The sequence below is a fragment of the Podarcis vaucheri genome (assembly GCF_965113315.1).
Source record: "Podarcis vaucheri genome assembly, chromosome: 3".
In the NCBI taxonomy this organism is placed as follows: domain Eukaryota; kingdom Metazoa; phylum Chordata; class Lepidosauria; order Squamata; family Lacertidae; genus Podarcis; species Podarcis vaucheri.
Genome location: NC_138761.1, coordinates 108,412,349 through 108,431,512, shown reverse-complemented (window position 1 = coordinate 108,431,512; position 19,164 = coordinate 108,412,349). Strand labels below are relative to the sequence as shown.

General features: G+C 42.7%; 1 long non-coding RNA gene across 2 annotated transcripts; it reads right to left on the bottom strand.

Moving 5' to 3' along the window:
• Window positions 1-611: 611 nt before the first annotated feature.
• On the bottom strand, window positions 612-18,630 carry LOC309528339. 2 transcript variants are annotated; one of them, XR_014217681.1, is made up of 4 exons: window positions 18,515-18,630; window positions 5,685-5,769; window positions 2,444-2,552; window positions 612-2,018 (listed from the first exon to the last, which is right to left on the bottom strand). It is a non-coding gene; the product is annotated as an uncharacterized lncRNA (long non-coding RNA). The 2 variants fall into 2 exon arrangements; XR_014217682.1 differs by lacking the exon at window positions 18,515-18,630 and having other exon boundaries at window positions 5,685-6,057.
• Between the last annotated feature and the right edge of the window lie 534 nt (window positions 18,631-19,164).

Genomic DNA, 19,164 nt, shown 5'->3' with positions numbered 1-19,164 from the left:
CCCTTGAGAGATTTGAAGATGGCTGTCAGATCTCCTCTCAGTCTCCTCTTTTCCAGGCTAAACACATCCAGCTCCCTCATCCATTCCTCATAAGACTTGGTTTCCAGACCCTTGGTCATCTTGGTCGCTCTTCTCTGCACACGTTCGAGCTTGTCAACATCCTTCTTAAACTGTGGCGCTCAGAATGGGACACAGTATTCCAGTGGGGGGTATGAACTACACCAGCTTCAGGATTGGTATTGTTGTGGCCCATCCCCCTTTTTGTATTTTGTGAGTGTAAGGTGGCCTTGGATCCTCCAGACACACCACTTGCCACCGCCACCACCATCTGCACCTGCAGAGCTTTCCTTGAACAAATGGGAGGCTCCTCCAGAAATATGGGTGTTATTCCATGGATGGAGTTTCTCTCCACCAGCAGAGGACATGTTCCTGAGCTCCCTTCTGGCTAGCTGTCAGCTTTGAGCCTCCGTCCATTGCAGCAAAAGCCACAGAGATTCTTGTGGCATATGAAATATGTTTTTTAAATTAAAGAATTTGTGACCCAGAGCCCACTTCATCAGAGGCAAGAGACTGTGTGTTTCAAATACCTGAACATCTGGGCCTTACCCAGTTTCCTCAGAAACCAACCGAAGATAAAATACTAAACCTGAATTACAATAAAAATTAGGATGACAAATCTTATTCTGTTTTCTTTTCAGTTTTTGATGGAGAAAGCAGAAAGATAATCTTCCACAAAATGGGCCAATTTCAGAAATATGTTTGCTCGGGCTTTAACTAAAATAGGATTCTATCCTTGGCCTGAGGCACTATCCAGCTCGCTGCAGCTGTCAGAATGAGGAAAGTTGCCTAGGAACCAAAATTAAAGCACATAGGATTATATATATTTTTAAGCTCAAAGCTTCTATTTTTCACATAGCAAACCTCATCAAGATTTTCTTTAGAGTTGCTGTCATTAGTGGCCAAAAGACAACAGTTGGATGAATCAGTCAGAACCTCATTAGACCCTCTCTTTGATGTAATGGGTAAAATGAATACTAGGGTGGAAAATAAGATGAAAGCGCCACAAATGAAAGCATTAACTAAAGCCTTGGGAGATTGGAATGAACAGAACAGACCCACATGACCTATACTGGTCTATTCCAGAAACATCATTTCATAAATCTGAAGGGAAAAATGTAAATAGCCAAGTCAAGGGATGAGATAAAAAATTGGGAAACCTCCTGCCAACCTCAATGGGAAGAATGAATGCGACTCTTGTTTTCTTTAGCAAAAGTGCACTGAGGAAATGAAACCAAGGGCGCTGGATTCTCTTACCGAGCCCCATCAGTGGAAGCTCTGAGCAAGGACTACAGCTTGCATAGTGGAGCTTTCCTCCCCTCACATGCCCCTTGCAATTGGGTCTGGAGAAGATCTGGATCACCCCCGGAATAATGCATGGAGAGAGGAGAGGGGCAATCATTTCATCTGGCAAGTTGAAATGCTTGTGCAGTTGAAACATCCATCGTCGTTCAACACTGAATTCCATCCAGGGCTTTGTTATTTCTTTAAGCAGAAAATGCAAGTTATACAGGAGTCACCACCTCATTCAGAAGAGACTACAGAGGGGGGAAAGTTATGTACAGTGGTACCTCGGGTTAAGTACTTAATTCGTTCCGGAGGTCTGTTCTTAATCTGAAACTGTTCTTAACCTGAAGCACCACTTTAGTTAATAGGGCCTCCTGCTGCCGCCGCGCCACCGTAGCCCGATTTCTGTTCTTATCCTGAAGCTAAGTTCTTAACCTGAAGCACTATTTCTGGGTTAGTGGAGTCTGTAACCTGAAGCGTATGTAACCTGAAGCGTATGTAACCCGAGATACCATTGTAATAGGTAACTGATTTGTGGAGCTCCTTATTTAATGCACAAATGCCATTGAAGTACATTTTCTGTGACTATCCTGCAAAAATCTGCACCCGCTAAACAGCCTCTGTCCTTGACGAAACGCAATGGTTCACATGGCAACTTGTCTTTGTTCAGCACCCTGGACAAGGACATTGTGTTAAAGGTACTCTAGAATCTGCTTCGGGAGATTTGTTTACTGCAAAAGGGTGATTTCAGAGGTCTTTCCACTCAGAATTGTTACCTGAATAGATCTGTTGAGGAATTCCAGCCTACAGTTTCTTTGAACACCTAACTGATGCCATAAAAGGTATGATGTAATTCACCTGCCTTTGTTGTTCTGTAAAGAACCAGGGCAAGTACTTCACAGCTATCTCTCAATGAATATTGCCAACCGGAGGGATAATTCTGCAGCAGTCGATAGAAAGCGCCAACCCAGCCAAGCAGCCCCGCCATCTTAAACAGCTGGTTTTATATGTCATAAAAGGGCAGCAAATTGTTAACTATTTATTTCATTATTGTATTATTATTATTATTAAAGAAAAGGAGATTTAAAGGTGATCCTACCTGACTCACGCCTTCAGACACAATATGCAAGTCAAAACCGAGCCATCCTTTGCAATTCACACTCCTCTGAATTTTGCAATGCCAAGTAATGTGTACAAAAATCTATCTTCTAAAGTGTGTATAAACATGCACATATTAGTGAAAAGAATACAAAAATGCATTTTACTGAGGGGAATTGCTTTGTGCAAATGTGCTTAATAGACAATGTTGCATACGAAGATATGTAGATTAGGAGAAATCCACTGATGAGTTTTCACCAGGGTTTTGTTTTTTTAAAAAAAATGCAAACTGATGCAAACATGGGAAACAAAAATTGACAGAATGCACCTTTTTGCATTCAACTCCCATTCAGGTCATAGGTTTCCTTGCCTTTATGTCCATGTGGATATTACCTGTCAACTTTGGATTACATTGCATGCATCCAATGAAATACATTCATGTCCATGAAAGCTTATGTCATAATACATTTTTAAAATGCCACAAGGCCCTTTCCTGCTCTGGCTGCCGGTACCGTTCTGGAAATTATAACAAAATATACATAAAGCACTGACATGGATGCAAGCTAGGCACTTCAAGCCCTCAATAATTATATGATAAATGTCTGATTTTGAAAACGTGTGCTTGCCATGGAAGTCCTTTGGTGCATGAATATATCTGAAGGTTATATTCAAACCTGTTATCGCATTAATCATAAATAATCAGCGTCCAATTAAAATGGCGTTTTCGTTAAGGGGGAAGGAAGGCTAAATGGCCTGGAGTATGATAGACGCAGAGTATCGCAGTTTCAAAAGGCATCTGTATGACAGCCAGATTATTAACATTCCTTGGAGGCACAGCTGATATGCAAGGACCAGAGCAGATGCCATTTGCACAGGGGCAAAGCAGACACACATCTGGGTCTGGAGCCTCTAGCAAAACGATAGAATAAGGAGTTAATGCAGCTCTTTGCCACTCCACTGTCTCCAGCCTTTGCCATTTATGCTGCAAAGCAGGATTACATGGGTGATGCCAAAAGTACAATGCAGCTGGGAATGTATTAATATTGGGAGTCATTTTGGACTCACAGCTGTTCATGGAGGCACTGGTCAATTCTGTATCCAGGGCAGCTCTCTACAAGCTCCACCTGGTACGCAGGCTGAGACCCTACCTGTCCGCAGACTGTCTTGCCAGAGTGGTGCATGCTCTAGTTATCTCCCTCTTGGACTACTGCAATGCGCTCTACGTGGGGCTACTTTTGAAGGTGACCCAGAAACTACAACTAATCCAGAATGCGGCAGCTAGACTGGTGACTGGGAGTGGCCGCCAAGACCACATAACACCAGTCTTGAAAGACCTACATTGGCTCCCAGTACATTTCCGAGCACAATTCAAAATGCTGGTGTTGACCTTTAAAGCCCTAAACTGCCTCGGCCCAGTATACCTGAAGGAGTGTCTCCACCCCCATCATTCTGCCCGGACGCTGAGGTCCAGCGCCAAGGGCCTTCTGGCGGTTCCCTCATTGTGAGAGGCAAAGCTACAGGGAACCAGGCAGAGGACCTTCTCGGTAGTGGCGCCTGCCCTGTGGAATGCCCTCCCATCAGATGTCAAAGAGATAAACAACTACCTGACATTCAGAAGACGTCTTAAGGCAACCCTGTTTAGGGAAGTTTTTAATGTGTGACATCTTACGAGCAGAATTCGTGACCAGGGAAAGGAGACTGCGGAAGAAGACTGGAAGAAATTTAAGATTTATCTTAAGGACTATTATAAACTTGATGAAGCTTAGAATGTCGAGATTTTATAGAGAGAAAGGGTTGCAGTAATATAAGATTAGATTAAGAAAGGACTATGATGAATTAGGACGGGAAAAAACATTTACAAGTTGCTATAAAATTTGGACATGAGGATGCAGAAAGGGGAGGTATGGGGAAGTCCGAGGAAAGAAGTTTATGAAAGGACATTATGAAATTATATTTGTTTGTTTGTCTGTTTTCTTTATGTTTGTTTGTTATAAAAACTTTTGTAAAACCAATAAAAATTTTATTAAAAAAAAAAATAAAAAAATAATGTGTGACATCTTAGTGTATTTTTGGTCTTTGTGGAAGCCGCCCAGAGTGGCTGGGGAAACCCAGCAAGAGGGGCGGGTACAAATAATAAATTATTATTGTTATTATTATTATTATTTATTATTATTATTATTATTATTATTATTATTATTATTATTATTATTATTATTACAATATGTTCAAATTCTTGTTTCGACTGGATTTGTAAGCTTGCATTTAATGTAGCAGATATACTCTAGCTCTGGCTATTACCTGTTTCTTCTTAAACAGAGGAAATCAGTTGGTTCCAGGTCTTTAACACCAAAGTAGCCCCCAAACTCCTTTGTGTCATTCCGTTATGGATCGGTGCAGTTAACCAACTGCTGGAACGCATCCGGTCCAAATTTCTGCGCAAAATCCTGGGGCTGCCAAATTGTGTGCCATATGCAGCCATGTGTCTGGAAACTGGACAAAGGCTGCTGGAAACCAAAGTGTGGCTCACCGCTTTAAAATTCTGGCTCCGCCTACATTTCATGTCCAATCCGTCTTCTTTGACTTTCCACATGCTGGCAGAATCCCACCACTCCAAACCGCTAGCTTGCATTGAGAGCAAAATCAGACCCTGTGGCCTCTCATTTGAGTCGCTTCTTATGCTCCCACAGTTGGAAGCATTCCAGACAATCAAGTGGAGAATCCTAGAGATTGAATTCCAAACCCTTTGCAGTGCTGCCAATAAAACCTTTCCCATTTGGGCTGGAAATTCCACTCTTGCGATCTCCACCTACGCAGAGCTCTTTCCCTTGCAAGATTTAACGTCTTACTGTCTGCAGTTTTGCAAGGTTAGTAAACAGGTTAGTAACCAGTTTGGGATGTGGGTGGCGCTCAGGTCTAAACCACTGAGCCTCTTGGGCTTGCCGGTCAGCGGTTCGAATCCCCATGACGGAGTGAGCTCCCATAGCTCCTGCCAATCTAGCAGTTCGAAAGCACGCCAGTGCAAGTAGATAAATAGGTACAACTGTGGTGGGGAAATTTCTGTGCGCTCTTGTTTCCGTCACAGTGGTCCATTGCACGAGAAGTGGTTTAGTCGTGTTGGCCACATGACCTGGAAAGCTGTCTGTGGACAAACGCTGGCTCCCTCAGCCTGGAAGCAAGATGAGCGCCACAACCCCATTGTCACCTGTGACTGGACTTAACCGTCCAGCGTCCTTTACCTTTACCTTTTAGTAACAAGTTTCCCTCACATCAGCAGGAAATCTTAATGCTTGGAACATGGAAGGAAGTACATGTGTGGAGATCAGAGACCTTTTAAAAAAAAGAGAGAGAGTTACTGTCTGACTCAGACATATTGCTACAATTCTTCAGCCCCAAGCTGGAGGTAGAAAATATCTCCGCGAGAAAATATTTCGTCTAGAGAAGAAATTGCAAGCCAGCTTTTCCTCAGGCTAGGCTCCTTCCTAGACTTCCCGCTACTGGAGAATTTCTGTCTCTGAATAGTCTAGTCTGTGATCCTGGAGGCTGATTATCACACCTGCCAAACTGAATCAGCATTAAATGCAGCGTATTTTCCAGGAGGGAGCCAGCATCTGCTAAAAGTAAGTCAGCCATGCTGGCTGTTATGTAAGGAAAAGGTGCGCTTCCTGGAAATGGTCAGTGTGAACAACACTGTATAACCACCATCAGATTAATAGGTTGGTGGTGTGACACATAACAGCTGTAAAGAGGAATCATGTAAGGAAGGTGGACTGTTTCTTGTGGTTCTCTCTTGTGTCATCAGGTGCAGCAAAAGTGTGTGAAGGAATGGCAATAACTTAGCTTTAAAAAAAATGGCTGAACAGTTCTACTTATTGCAGCCCTTCAGTGGATGAGTGCACAGAGTATAGGCTTTGGTGAAGAAGGTTTTCTTGGGTAAAATACAGAGCAGGCATCCCCAAACTCAGCCCTCCAGATGTTTCGGGACTACAACTCCCATCATCCCTAGCTGACAGGACCAGTGGTCAGGGTTGATAGGAATTGTAGTCCCAAAACATCGGGAGTTTGGGGGTGCCTGATACAGAGGAATGAAGAAAGATATGGAGGGGAAGAATGAATTGATTTGGGGGCATTTCCAAATGGACATGAGGAGAGAGATATTTTTCAGGGAGAACCACTACAGAACCCATGAGTGAAGCAGATGTCAAAATCTTAAGTGTTGTGGAAGTCCTCTGAATGCACATTCATTGCCTCTAAATATGCAATCCAGAAACTGAAAGCATTTGGGGTACGAACTATACAGTGATTGATTTTTTAAAATTTGCTTACAATGACTAATCCATATGACTGGAAGTGGCCGCCGAGACCATATAACACCAGTCTTGAAAGACCTACATTGGCTCCCAGTACGTTTCTGAGCACAATTCAAAGTGTCGGTGCTGACCTTTAAAGCCCTAAACGGCCTCGGTCCAGTAGACCTGAAGGAGCGTCTCCACCTCCATCGTTCTACCCGGACACTGAGGTCCAGCACCGAGGGCCTTCTGGCAGTTCCCTCAATGCGAGAAGCCAAGTTACAGGGAACCAGGCAGAGGGCCTTCTCGGTAGTGGCTCCCTCCCTGTGGATCGCCCTCCCACCAGATGTCAAAGAGAACAACAACTACCAGACTTTTAGAAGCCATCTGAAGGCAGCCCTGTTTAGGGAGGCTTTTAATGTTTGAGGTATTTGAGTTTACAGTATTTGATATTTCTTGGAAGCCGCCCAGAGTGGCTGGGGAAGCCCAGCCAGATGGGCGGGGTATAAATAATAAATTATTATTATTATTAATTATTATTTGCCTACAGGAGCAACGCGGAACAATTTCTAAATGCAGGCATCCTACCAGGGCTGACACATGTTCTAATAACACCCCCCTACAAATTCCCCCTTAGGCTGCCACTGGTTCTGACCCACCCCAGCAAGGCATGCAGCTGCCAGCCACCATTGATCTCCCAACCCCACCCTCAGATGTGATTTCCCAATCAATGTGGTGTATCTCAAACGGTGAGCTGGGGACCACCACCAGTGACCCGCAACTCACACTTGCAGAAAAGCTTGGTTCAGCTGGAACTCTGCACGTGGCCCAAGACTGCGTGTGTGATTTGCCTTTGCTCCGAGCCATGAGAGAGTTTTCTTGCCGTGGCTGGAGGAAGACCCTAGTGTGCGTGGCGGTGATAATCCCTGCACATCCCTGGTGGCTAATTAATTTCAGAACCCAACGCCGTCTCAAAATACAAGTAACAGCCTTAAATCGGCAGATGACCGCTCATTAGGAACAAATGATTATCCACTGACAAGCATGCCCCACAGTAATTAAATATCCTTTTTTCATTTCTCAAGAAAGGGAGTTCATTCCCTGTCAGCCTGGATGCGACCACGTTGCCGCTAGATTGTGTTAATTAGGTCAGGTATTTCTTTGCATTTCTGAGAACTTCTAAAGATCATCTTTTTTTCCAGCAAAAGGCAAGAGTACCCAGCTAGAAATAGATTGAATAAATGGGCTGCCCACGTGGCCAGGCTTTCACCCTGTGGCATGACAGTTAATTAACTCAACTCTGCAAGGCCAGGAATTATCCATCCATGGCTTTTGATATGAAATGTTACTTAGGTACAAGCCTGCATCCTTTGTGGTGAGGCTCCTGTCACATTCAAGGTGAGGCAGTAAGATACGTTTCAGTGCACAATGGATCCCGCACAGCCAGACCTCCTCAGCACTCTGCTCAGCCTCAGGAACCCATCAGCGCAGGAAAAAAGAAAAAAAAAACATTATGGGTGCATGACCTGCCGTGAAAATTATTCTCAATATTGATCCAGAGTAGATTCCAATGCATAGTTAGCAGAGTAAAAACTTAAACACGTTGCAGGATTCCCAAAAAAATTGACCAGTGGCAATTGTATTTCATCCAGCAGAGCTTTACTGCTGCTGAAGGCAAATGAGCATAATGGTCACAAATCCAATACATTCAGGATTGGCACTGTCCATAAGAAATCCAGTTGCAGCAGACTTAACTTAAACTTACAATAACATAAGTCTAAACCTTAACATTACAGTGGTACCTTGGGTTACATGCGCTACAGGTTACATACACTTCAGGTTACAGACTCCGCTAACCCAGAAATAGTACCTCAAGTTAAGAACTTTGCTTCAGGATGAGAACAGAAATCGCGCAGTGGCGGCGTGGCAGCAGCAGCAGGAGGCCCCATTAGCTAAAGTGGTGCTTCAGGTTAAGAACAGTTTCAGGTTAAGAACGGACCTCCGGAACGAATTAAGGACTTAACCCACGGTGCAGTGGTGCCTCACAAGACGAAAAGAATCCGTTCCGCGAGTCTCTTCATCTTGCGGTTTTTTCGTCTTGCGAAGCAAGCCCATTAGCGGCTTAGCGGATTAGCGCTATTAGCGGCTTAGCGGGCTTAGCGGATCAGCTGATAAGCGGCTTAGCGGATCAGCTGATAAGTGGCTTAGCGGATCAGCTGATAAGCGGCTTAGCGGCTTAGCTGTTAAGCGGCTTAGCTGTTAAGCGGCTTAGCGGATCAGCTGATAAGCGGCTTAGCGGATCAGCTGTTAAGCGGCTTAGCGGCTTAGGATCAGCTGATAAGCGGCTTAGCGGCTTGGGGAAACGGGGGGGAGGAAAAAAACCCCGCAGGAACTCGCAAGACATTTTCGTCTTGCAAAGCAAGCCCATAGGAAATTCGTTTTGCGAAGCACCTCCAAAATGGAAAACCCTTTCATCTAGCGGGTTTTCCGTCTTGCGAGGCATTCGTCTTGCGGGGCACCACTGTACTACTGTATAGCATATTATGTACAGAACACCACACCAGAAGGAAGGGAGATAGAAAGAAAAAGTGAAACTCAAGCTCCTTCTGGCCTTAGTCTTATAGTCAGCATGACCTTGACAGAAATAAATAACAGAACCAGTTTAAACCAGCTGTACTCAGCTTCTCGGAAGGAATAACCCAAACATCATGAAGCCTTCTGGTTGCTTCTTTCATACAGAGAAGCTTCCAGAAGCCTCTTGAATTAAGTAGAATAGGAAAAATATCTACACATCAGATCAATACTTTCTGCACTAAGAAATGCAAACTGACAGTTCAGCCTAGGTGGCATACAAATTATTATTATTATTATTATTATTATTATTATTATTATTAATGTCAGATGCATGACATTACATTGTGAGACATAAAACACGGTGATTTCGAGGCACCAAGTGCAGCCAAGCAGCCACTCAATTCTCATTCCACTATAGTGAGGACAACAGGGCTGGATCTACACTGATCTATAAAAAATGCTATAAAAGGCTATAAAAAGGTTATATAGCTCTCAATGCAATTTCCCATTGCCAAAAGATTGCTGCTCTGTATCGCCCACTGGTGTCACATTTTTATAATGCATTTTTAACCAGGTTTGCCTATCCAGCAGGAGTGGGGTTCCACCAGCATGCCAAAGTGGTGCCAGGTGACCAGTCCAATAGCAATGCCAGAGTGATAGCGGGGATCACCCAGTGTTTGGGTGACAGCCGGGATAGCTTGAGACAGTAGAACACGAGGCGCTTCGTCTCAGGGATGTGGTTCCTTCCAACTTTACAATGCTGTGGTTCTGCAATTGGTAGCACTAAGCCAAGGGCCCACAGAACCCTGGCACCAGATCAATCGAAGCTCACAGAACTGTATTTCAGGGTTATTACTTTTATTGAGTGTTCCAGTCACAGATTTCCCACGTAATGTGTCATTTGAGCTTGAGATCAAAAAGCAGTTATGAGGTTTGTGTAGCAATTGGTGTATTTATTTGCAGGGAGAGAGGTTTCTGTTTTTCTCCTCACTTACCCAATTTTCAGGCTGTTTGTGGTGTTTTTGCTAAAGAGATCAAGGTGGGTAGGGTGTGTTGAATTTTTCAGTTTTCAAATTCCCCAAATGAGGGGTGCTAAAATGTTGTAACATGACTTGGGAATACAAAATATATTTTGGTTAAATTAATATAATTTAGTTTTGCTTGGTAAGTAAAATGTTTGTAAAAGTGCATAAAAACGATTGCCAGCTATTTGCAGTTACATTATTTTTCTATTTATTTAGCACTACCTGATATTTTCAGAAGGTAACATTAAAATTCTTTGGTTTTCCAAAAGCAGTTTATGTGCTTCTTCATCAAATGTAGACCTGCCAAGCTAAATGTTGTCCCACCCCAAAAAAATAATAGTAGATTTGAATTCCTCGCACCCAAGAAACGTACTTTTACAGCCCCTCACTGAAGAAATGTGCAAAAGAATAAGTTTCACCCCACTAAAATTGCATGCCCTAGTGGGAGGAGGTTGGAGAATGAAAGTGAACTGTGAAGACACTTTCTGGGAACAAATATATATATCCTCAAGAGCTCTGTTTCATAATGAATCCAAGGAAGAGAAAGCTAACAAGCAATGACATTCCTTGGGGTAGTTGTGGGGACTGGTTAATGGGGCAGTGTTTCATTCATACTAATGGACCTGCCTTCTCTGAATAAATACCAGCTGTTTACCAGCTCCATCTGGTATGCAGACTGAGACCCTAACTGCCCTCAGACTGTCTTGCCAGAGTAGTGGATGCTCTAGTTATCTCCTGCTTGGACTACTGCAATGTGCTCTACGTGGGGGCTACCTTTGAAGGTGACTCGGAAACTGCAATTAATCTAGAATGCGGCAGCTAGACTGGAGACTGAGAGTGGCCGCTGGGACCACATAACACCGGTCCTGAAAGATCTTCATTGGCTCCCAGTACGTTTCCGAGCACAATTCAAAGTGTCGGTGATGACCTTTAAAGCCCTAAATGGCCTTTGCCCAGTATACCTGAAGGAGCGTCTCCACCCCCACCATCCAGCCCGGACACTGAGGTCCAGCACCGAGGGCCTTCTGGCGGTTCCCTCATTGCGAGAAGCAAAGCTACAGGTAACCAGGCAGAGGGCCTTCTCGGTAGTGGCGCCTGCCCTGTGGAACGCCCTCCCATCAGATGTCAAAGCAATAAACAACTATTTTACTTTTAAAAGACAACTGAAGACGGCCTTGTTTAGGGAAGTTTTTTATGTCTGACACTGTATTGTTTTTAATATTCGATTGGAAGCCGCCCAGAGTGGCTGGGGAAACCCAGCCAGATGGGCAGGGTATAAATAATAAATTATTATACCAAATTAGATAGTACGGTCGTACCTCGGGTTACGAACAGTCCTGCTTACGAACACTTTGGGTTACGAACTGCACAAACCCAGAAGTAGGTGTCCCGGGTTGCGAACTTTGCCCCGGGATACAAGCTCAATCCACTTCTGGGGCCGTGGGAGGCCTATGTAGGGAATGCGCGTCTTGGGTTAAGAATGCTTCAGGTTAAGAATGGACTTCCGAAACGAATTAAGTTCGTAACCCAAGGTACCACTGTAAACTGGATCTATCCAGAACTATAATCTCCCTTGTTGGCCTCAATCTACCCAAAGATAAGTCCCATTAATTTCAATGGATGAAAGTTAAGACTGATATTAACAGGAAGTGGTGAATATGATTTGGGGTGTGTGTGTGTGTGTGTTTTTCATTCGATATGTCTAAATAAGCACATGTATAACAAAGCGAATTGCAGGGCGCTATTAGGGTATCATCCGTACACAGTAAGCATTATGACGCACTCTCGGCTTTGAATAATCTAACTTCACGGTTCAGTTCCACTTGGTTAGGCAAATTAAAATATGTATGAGTAAATAGCTTTGTGCTTTGTGAATAATGCAGGAACAGTGAGACAAAAGCAGTTTCAAGACCTCTACCAAATGCCACTTGGGATGTAAACCAAAGGACAATGTAGTCAATGGAGTGTCTCTCTTGAGTTCAGGGGGAGCTGGCCTGCACTACTTCATGTTTTACATAAAGGTTGATTACTCAGGCTTTGGGCAAGATTAGTAGGGATGAACTGGAGAGTTTTGCCATTTAATTAAACATCTTCACCCTCAATGCATTTGTTGTTCATTACGCTGTGAAATTGCTTTTCTAGTGGCTTGATATATTTTTGATCTTCTAACGTGACAAGTTGTTTGTTCAAAGCATCTGTAATTCCAGTGGAGGCTAGTATTTGCTCTCTATCCTTTATGCATTTTTTTCCCAAACACTTGCTTTCTTATCTACTGTTAATTTGTAATTTTCATTATATCCCCTAGCTAAAACGTAGTCCTCCACCTTCAGGGAACAGATTTAACATCGTTTGATTCATACATAACATTATTCAAGAGGCCCAGCTTATAACATTATTCATGAGTTGAATATTTTCATCCTCCAAATTAGCACACACAACTCCAGGAGGGTATAATAATCTAAATAAATTTCTTACAGTTGTATTCTCTTCTTCCAAGGAGCTCACAATTGTGTACAGACAATCCCCTTAATCATTGAAACAATCCCGTGATGTATGCTAGCCTAAGAATTGGTCAGTTAACCAAAAGTTCTTCAGTGAATTCACAGCTAGGTAGAGAACTTACCCTCCCTGGTCCTTGTCTTTCACTTTAAGTCATACCACACATATGAGTAAGGCTCATGTTGGGGCTTCCCAACAAGGTGCCTTCCGGTATTGTAGGCTACAACTTCCTCTCAGCATGGCCAATTTTCCAGGATTGATGGGAATTGTAGTCAAGCAAATTCTTGAAGACATCACGTTGGGCTTCAGGCTTTAATTGGTAGGTTGGTCAACTGGCTATCTGGCCTGAACCCTAAAGTTGGAAGGGGCTCTCCCAAACTTTGACTCAGAGATGCCCAGTTTCCTTGGCTATTTCCACCATTTTAATCCTTTGCAGCTGCTCCTCCCTGAGCTACTGTTTTTCAGTTACCTTTCCCCCCTTAATGTACACGTTGTTTTATGTAAGCATCCATTTCGTTTTTTGTTTTTTTTAAAAGATATTTATTAGAATTTTACAAACAATAAAAAGTTACAGAATTAAGGATAAAAAATAGAACAGAATAACAATAATAAAAGAAAAAGAGATACAAAAATACAGAAACAAAATACATAAAAAGTAAAAAGAAAGTTAGAAAAAAGAAAAAAAAGAATCAATATTTTCATGTCTTATATTTCAGTTACTTGTTTCCTGACCTCCTCACACACCCCTTTTTTGTATTCCAGTTCAAATATTTAATTCAGCAAATCCTTACCCTCTATCATTTATCTTTACTTAATATCTTAACCTATTTATAACTATATATTTCCAACCATTGTCAATCCGTATTTACATATTCTTATTAATCTTTTTACCAATACTATTTTCAATCCAACATCCCTTTAACATTCATTAATTTTACAGTATTTCTGCAAATAGTCTTTAAATTTCTTCCAGTCTTCTTCCACCGCTTCTTCTCCCTGATCTCGGATTCTGCCGGTCATTTCTGCCAGTTGCATGTAGTCCATCACCTTCATCTGCCATTCTTCCAGTGTGGGTAAATCTTGTGTCTGTAAGCATCCATTTCGAACCAGTGCTATGTATTCCGAGATGGAAACATTGGTGGTCATCAGGGAGTGCTAAAGGCAGCAGCATGTGTGAAGACAAGGTGCTGTATGGTTTTAACTATTCAATTTGTTATTGCTTTCACCGAATTTCAAATTATCGAGGGGGACAGTTATAGCAGCAGCAGAGAGGGCAGTGCAGGATCTTGTCCTATAGCAAGACAAGTTGTTTAAAAGGATGAGGCTGGATTGGTCCTAAGGAGTGACAGCTGACTGAGTTCCAAGTCAGATAGGGCAGCTGGTATTGCAGCCTAGTTGGCCCTTTCAGGAACATAGTTCCACTTCCAAGGCATGTAGTAGAATATGGCCTTAATGGTGCAGGAGATAGGGCAATGGAGCCTTGCTCTGGGACAGGAAGACAGACACACAGCCGTACCCTGAACACTGATGTAATGTATCATACACAACATGCACGGAACTGCATGAGGTATACCTATTCTACCTTAGTGTCTGGCATTCTGTGTATCAATGAATGCTATTTTCACAGTACTACTGGTTATGGGTCAATGAGAAAACACGATTATCCTCCTTTCCTCACTTAAACTTCATTCAAACAGATTGATTATGCTTTTAATATGCAATTACCACGCTTTTGCTTTAAAGGCTAGCACTACAAGCTTACAATTACCACTCTGCACTGATAAAAAATACCTAGCTGGAAAAGCCTTATTGATTTGCTTCTGGGTTGTTAAACCAGCTCTTCAAATCTTTCAATGGGATCCTCCAAACGGATCCTCCAAAAGAAATTAAAAGGGATCATACAGCCTAACCCCTTCCGCCACCCGCCCCTGGCAACTCACAACAATATGTTCTCTTCTGCTTGTATCAATCAGGTGGTGAGCAGCTGTATTGTGATTCTCTCCATATACCGACAAATTCTCATTTATTTCACCAAAATTCCACTGGCCAAAAACCTAGTATAGTAGATAAGAGAACAAAGCTTATCACTGATTGCTTCTGAACAGAAAAGCAGAGAATTTTTGAAAGCTGCATTACACACGTCATCCAAGAAGTTCTACCATGAACAACTTGGCTTTTAAGAAGCTTCCTAATGTTGTTTATTATTATCTATTAAATTTGTATACCACCCTTCATCCATACATCTCAGGACAGTTCATAACATAAATATACAAGATAAAAATACATAATAAAAGCAAAACAAACCAGTAACCCCCTTCACCCATCCCCACAAACAAATTTAAAACGATATAGGATGTTAGTCAGCCAAAAGCCTAGTTGAAGAGAAAAGTTTTTGTCTGGCACCTAAAGGTGAATAATGAAGGCACCAGGACAGTCATTAATAATGATTTAGTAAGATTGTGGCAAGTGCATTATAATAATTATATACATGCTTGGCGAAATAACTCTTTTCACTTTTACAGCAGCAAAAATGCGTATCAATGAGCATTTTTGTGTTGGCCTCATTTTAAAAGCATGTCTACTTTGCTAATCCTATACCAAGGCATGCTGATTTTTAAACCTTATAGTCACTTTATAAGCTCCTGAACAAGAACTAGTTGATAGGATTGCATGGCGATATTTTATGTTTCTCAGTGCCTGCTAACCGTTCTGGTGCATGTGAGCAGGCACAGTGTTCATGTTGGCATAGCTCCAGAGCTCAGCAACACACACAAAATGAACTGCCTTTACATCTTTTTAAATATTTGCATCATGAAGCCAATTTCATTTTCAGTGCAGAAATCCCCTTTAGGATTTCCTTTCTATACAATTTCAATAGAAAGAGCTCCTGGATGTTCAGTTCAAAAATTCTGACTATGAAGAGCTACAGAATATCTCCTTCTTAACTTTGACATAGGGGAAAAAACACGTGTGAATAAAAAGATCTGTGTAAATCTTTCAGAACAGTATTCCTGCCTTAAATAAACCTCTTAACCAATAGCCTTAAGCTGATAAGATAGCAGTCTGGACCAGATCACAAACTTACCAAAGATGGATCGCATCATACTCATTTCAGTGATTTCCATTCCTAACCACAGACAAGCATGTGAACTGAAGTAATTTCCTCTTCCTTTTCTACCTGAATTCTCCAGCATCCTTAATTTGGGATGCAAGGTTAAGTACAAAACTGATCTTGTTGTCTCACATGCGTATTCTCCTGGGGGCTTGCTAGCCATGCCCTGAATCTAAGAATGGATGCATATAATATAGCTGCCACCAAGAGAATGATACTTCAGATTTTCCTTTTTAAAATGTGGTGGCATAGAGAGAAAAATGATCTATTCATGAAAGAGTTGGCTTTGTTCACCAATACTAAGGCATCAGGATGTAGAAAGTCACAACTAAACACTACCTGCTAATGGGTTTGTGCTTATGTTAAGGAGAGCAAACTTGAAGTTTGCTTTGCAGAAGCAAATGTGAATGTCAAGGGTTTTTTTTAATTCAACATATCCCCAAATGAAAAGCTTTGATGAGTCAAACTCTATCAGTGCCAGGAAGATAAAGGAAATTGAATGCATGAGCCGCTTTTTTAAATAGAAAAACTATTCTGTTTTATCTTCTTGTTTGATCGGAGATACATCTTGCCACTCACCATGTTGTATGTTACTGTTCTGACATCAGGGCAAGATAACAATGAAAACAATACCAGAGATCATGATCCAATCCACAATTTTGCGCTCTTAAATCTCACTGAAATCAATGTGGATTTAAAGGGCTCGGAGCTTTCTGATGGATTGTAGCTAACAATATATAACCAATTCATCAATGGGAATACAAGGCTTAAATAAGAGGGATGAATTTATTTTCCGTTCTTTTCATCCTGAATGCATTTCTAATCTCAGGCAAAAACCTGGCTATTACCTGTGGTTATAATAATTTATGAAACACCATCCTAGATTCTCTGGATCAGCATCCTCCGACTCTGGGGTTGCGCGCCCATCTCGCTTAAGAGGCTGGGGGCCAGCCCTGTCCGCAGACACTTCCGGGTCACGTGGCCAGTGTGACGAAGCTGCTCTGGTGAGCCTGCACCAGTGCAGCACACGGAAACGCCGTTTACCTTCCAGCTATAAAGCGGTACCTATTTCTCTACTTGCACTTAAGGGTGCTTTGTAACTGCTAGGTGGGCAGGAGCTGGGATCGAATGACGGGAGCTCGCCCCGCCGCGGGGATTCGAACCGCTGACCATGCGATCGGCAACTCCTAGGCGCTGAGGTCTTACCCACAGCGCCACCCGCGTCTATCCAGAGATAGGCACCCCTTAAAATTTGTGATATCTTAAAACCCTAGTAATCATTTAAGACTGCCTTTTTCATTTTACACTCAGTAACAAACGTGTTATCAAATAGCAATCTGACTTTAGCAACCACAAAAAATATATCTCAGCAGATTAGTGTCATGTAATGAACAGAGCATCGCTGTGCTGGACATTTGTGGGTTTTCTTTTCAGCACAAAACTTGGCAGAAGCTGTGTGCGCGCACACAAAAGTTCCTGCCAAAATACAAGCCACCCATTGTAGGGGGGAAATCAGTTTTCATCTTGAGCAGTGCTCAGTGCAATCCTCCATCCTTTTCTCTTGGCAAGCAGTTTGACACGAAAGCGGGAAGGAGCACACAGAATTCTGTTGTGGATCATCTTCGTTAAAAATGGTTATGGCCAAAAGTTTCACCCCCTGTTCCCACTCCTCCACTGTTTAGTGAAACAGTTCCCTACATTTTAGCCAAGCACTAAAATTTAAAACAAAAGGGTAACCACTACGTTAGATTACTGCAATGTGTTACATGTTGGGCTGCCTCTTAAGATAGTTTGGACACTTCAGCTGGTGCAGAATTTGGCAGCCAGGTTGCTCACTAAGGCAAGGTACTTTGAGCCTATTACACTGATCCTGGCCCAACTGCTCTGGCTTGCCAATTAGTTTCTGGGCCCAATTCAAAGTGCTGGTTTTGACCTATAAAGCCTTAAACAGCTCAGGACCACAATACCTCAAGGACCACCTCTTCCCATATGAACTAGACCCTGAGATCATCTTCCAAAGCCCTTCTTCATTTGCCTCCTCCTTGAGTGGCCCAGAGGGTGGCAACACAAGAACGGGCCTTTTCTGCATTGGCTCCCCATCTGTGGAATGCTCTCCCCAGGGAAGTTCACCTGGTGCCTTCATTTTATACCTTTAGGTGCCAGGCAAAAACGTTCCTTTTTAACCAGGTCTTTGATCGATATGATTGACACCCAATGCCCTTTTAAAATGTGTTGGTGGGGGTGTTATTGGGTTGTTTTTATTTTTGTTGTTGTTATGTATTTTGTATTTTTATATTGTGATCTTCTCCTGTGAACTTCCCTGAAACCTGTGGGTATAGGGGGGTATACAAATTTAATTACTAACAACAATAATTTAGATGGCTGTAACTTGCCCTGGGACCTGCTAGTGAAGAGGGGTAATAAAATTAATAAATACACACAGGGTGATTTCTGGTTTTCCACTGTTCATCAATATAGGACGAAAGAGGCAGAGAGGTAGATTAGATAGCTAATGCTCAGTAGGTGCAGGAACAATGGAAGCTTGAATGTAAAGGGATAAATTTCATTTTACATACTTGTAAAAAGCTGAACATGGATTAAAAGCCATATAAGGAAACTTCGTAGTGTCAGTTGAGAGTAGTGTCAGTTGAGTGCTGGTGGTTGCCTGGTTGCGGAGGTCCTTGTGACACGCCCTTCATTGTGACACCTCCCTCTGCTGGCTCCTTGGTCACTAGGGCTCTAGAGGCATAGACATCTCCTTTGGTTTGATCATTCAGGGAGTGAGAGATGGAGATGGAGATGTAAGTAGACTTTCTCATCAGCATCTGTATTCTGTGCTGATAATGCTCCCTGACAGTCTTAGGGAACATTTAAAAGATTAAGATCAGGAATAATTTAAATGCTTCATCCAGCCCTTCTGGGCATCTTTATGACTCCACCCACTGTTTTGTAACAGTGAAGGGAAGTGAGTGTGGATTCTGCTTACACATTAGAAAAGGAAAACTACCGTACTTTTTGCCCTATAGGGCACACCGACCCATAGGATGCACCTAGTTTTCAGGGGGGGAAATCAAGGAAAAAATATGACACACACACACCACCACCCCCGCAGCTCTGGGAGCACCGGACAGGCTGCACGCAGTCTGTGCGCTACTCCAAGACCTTCTTCCTGCTTTTGCGGGAGGCAGTGGCGTAGCGTGGGGGGTGCCAGGGGTGCCGGCCGCAC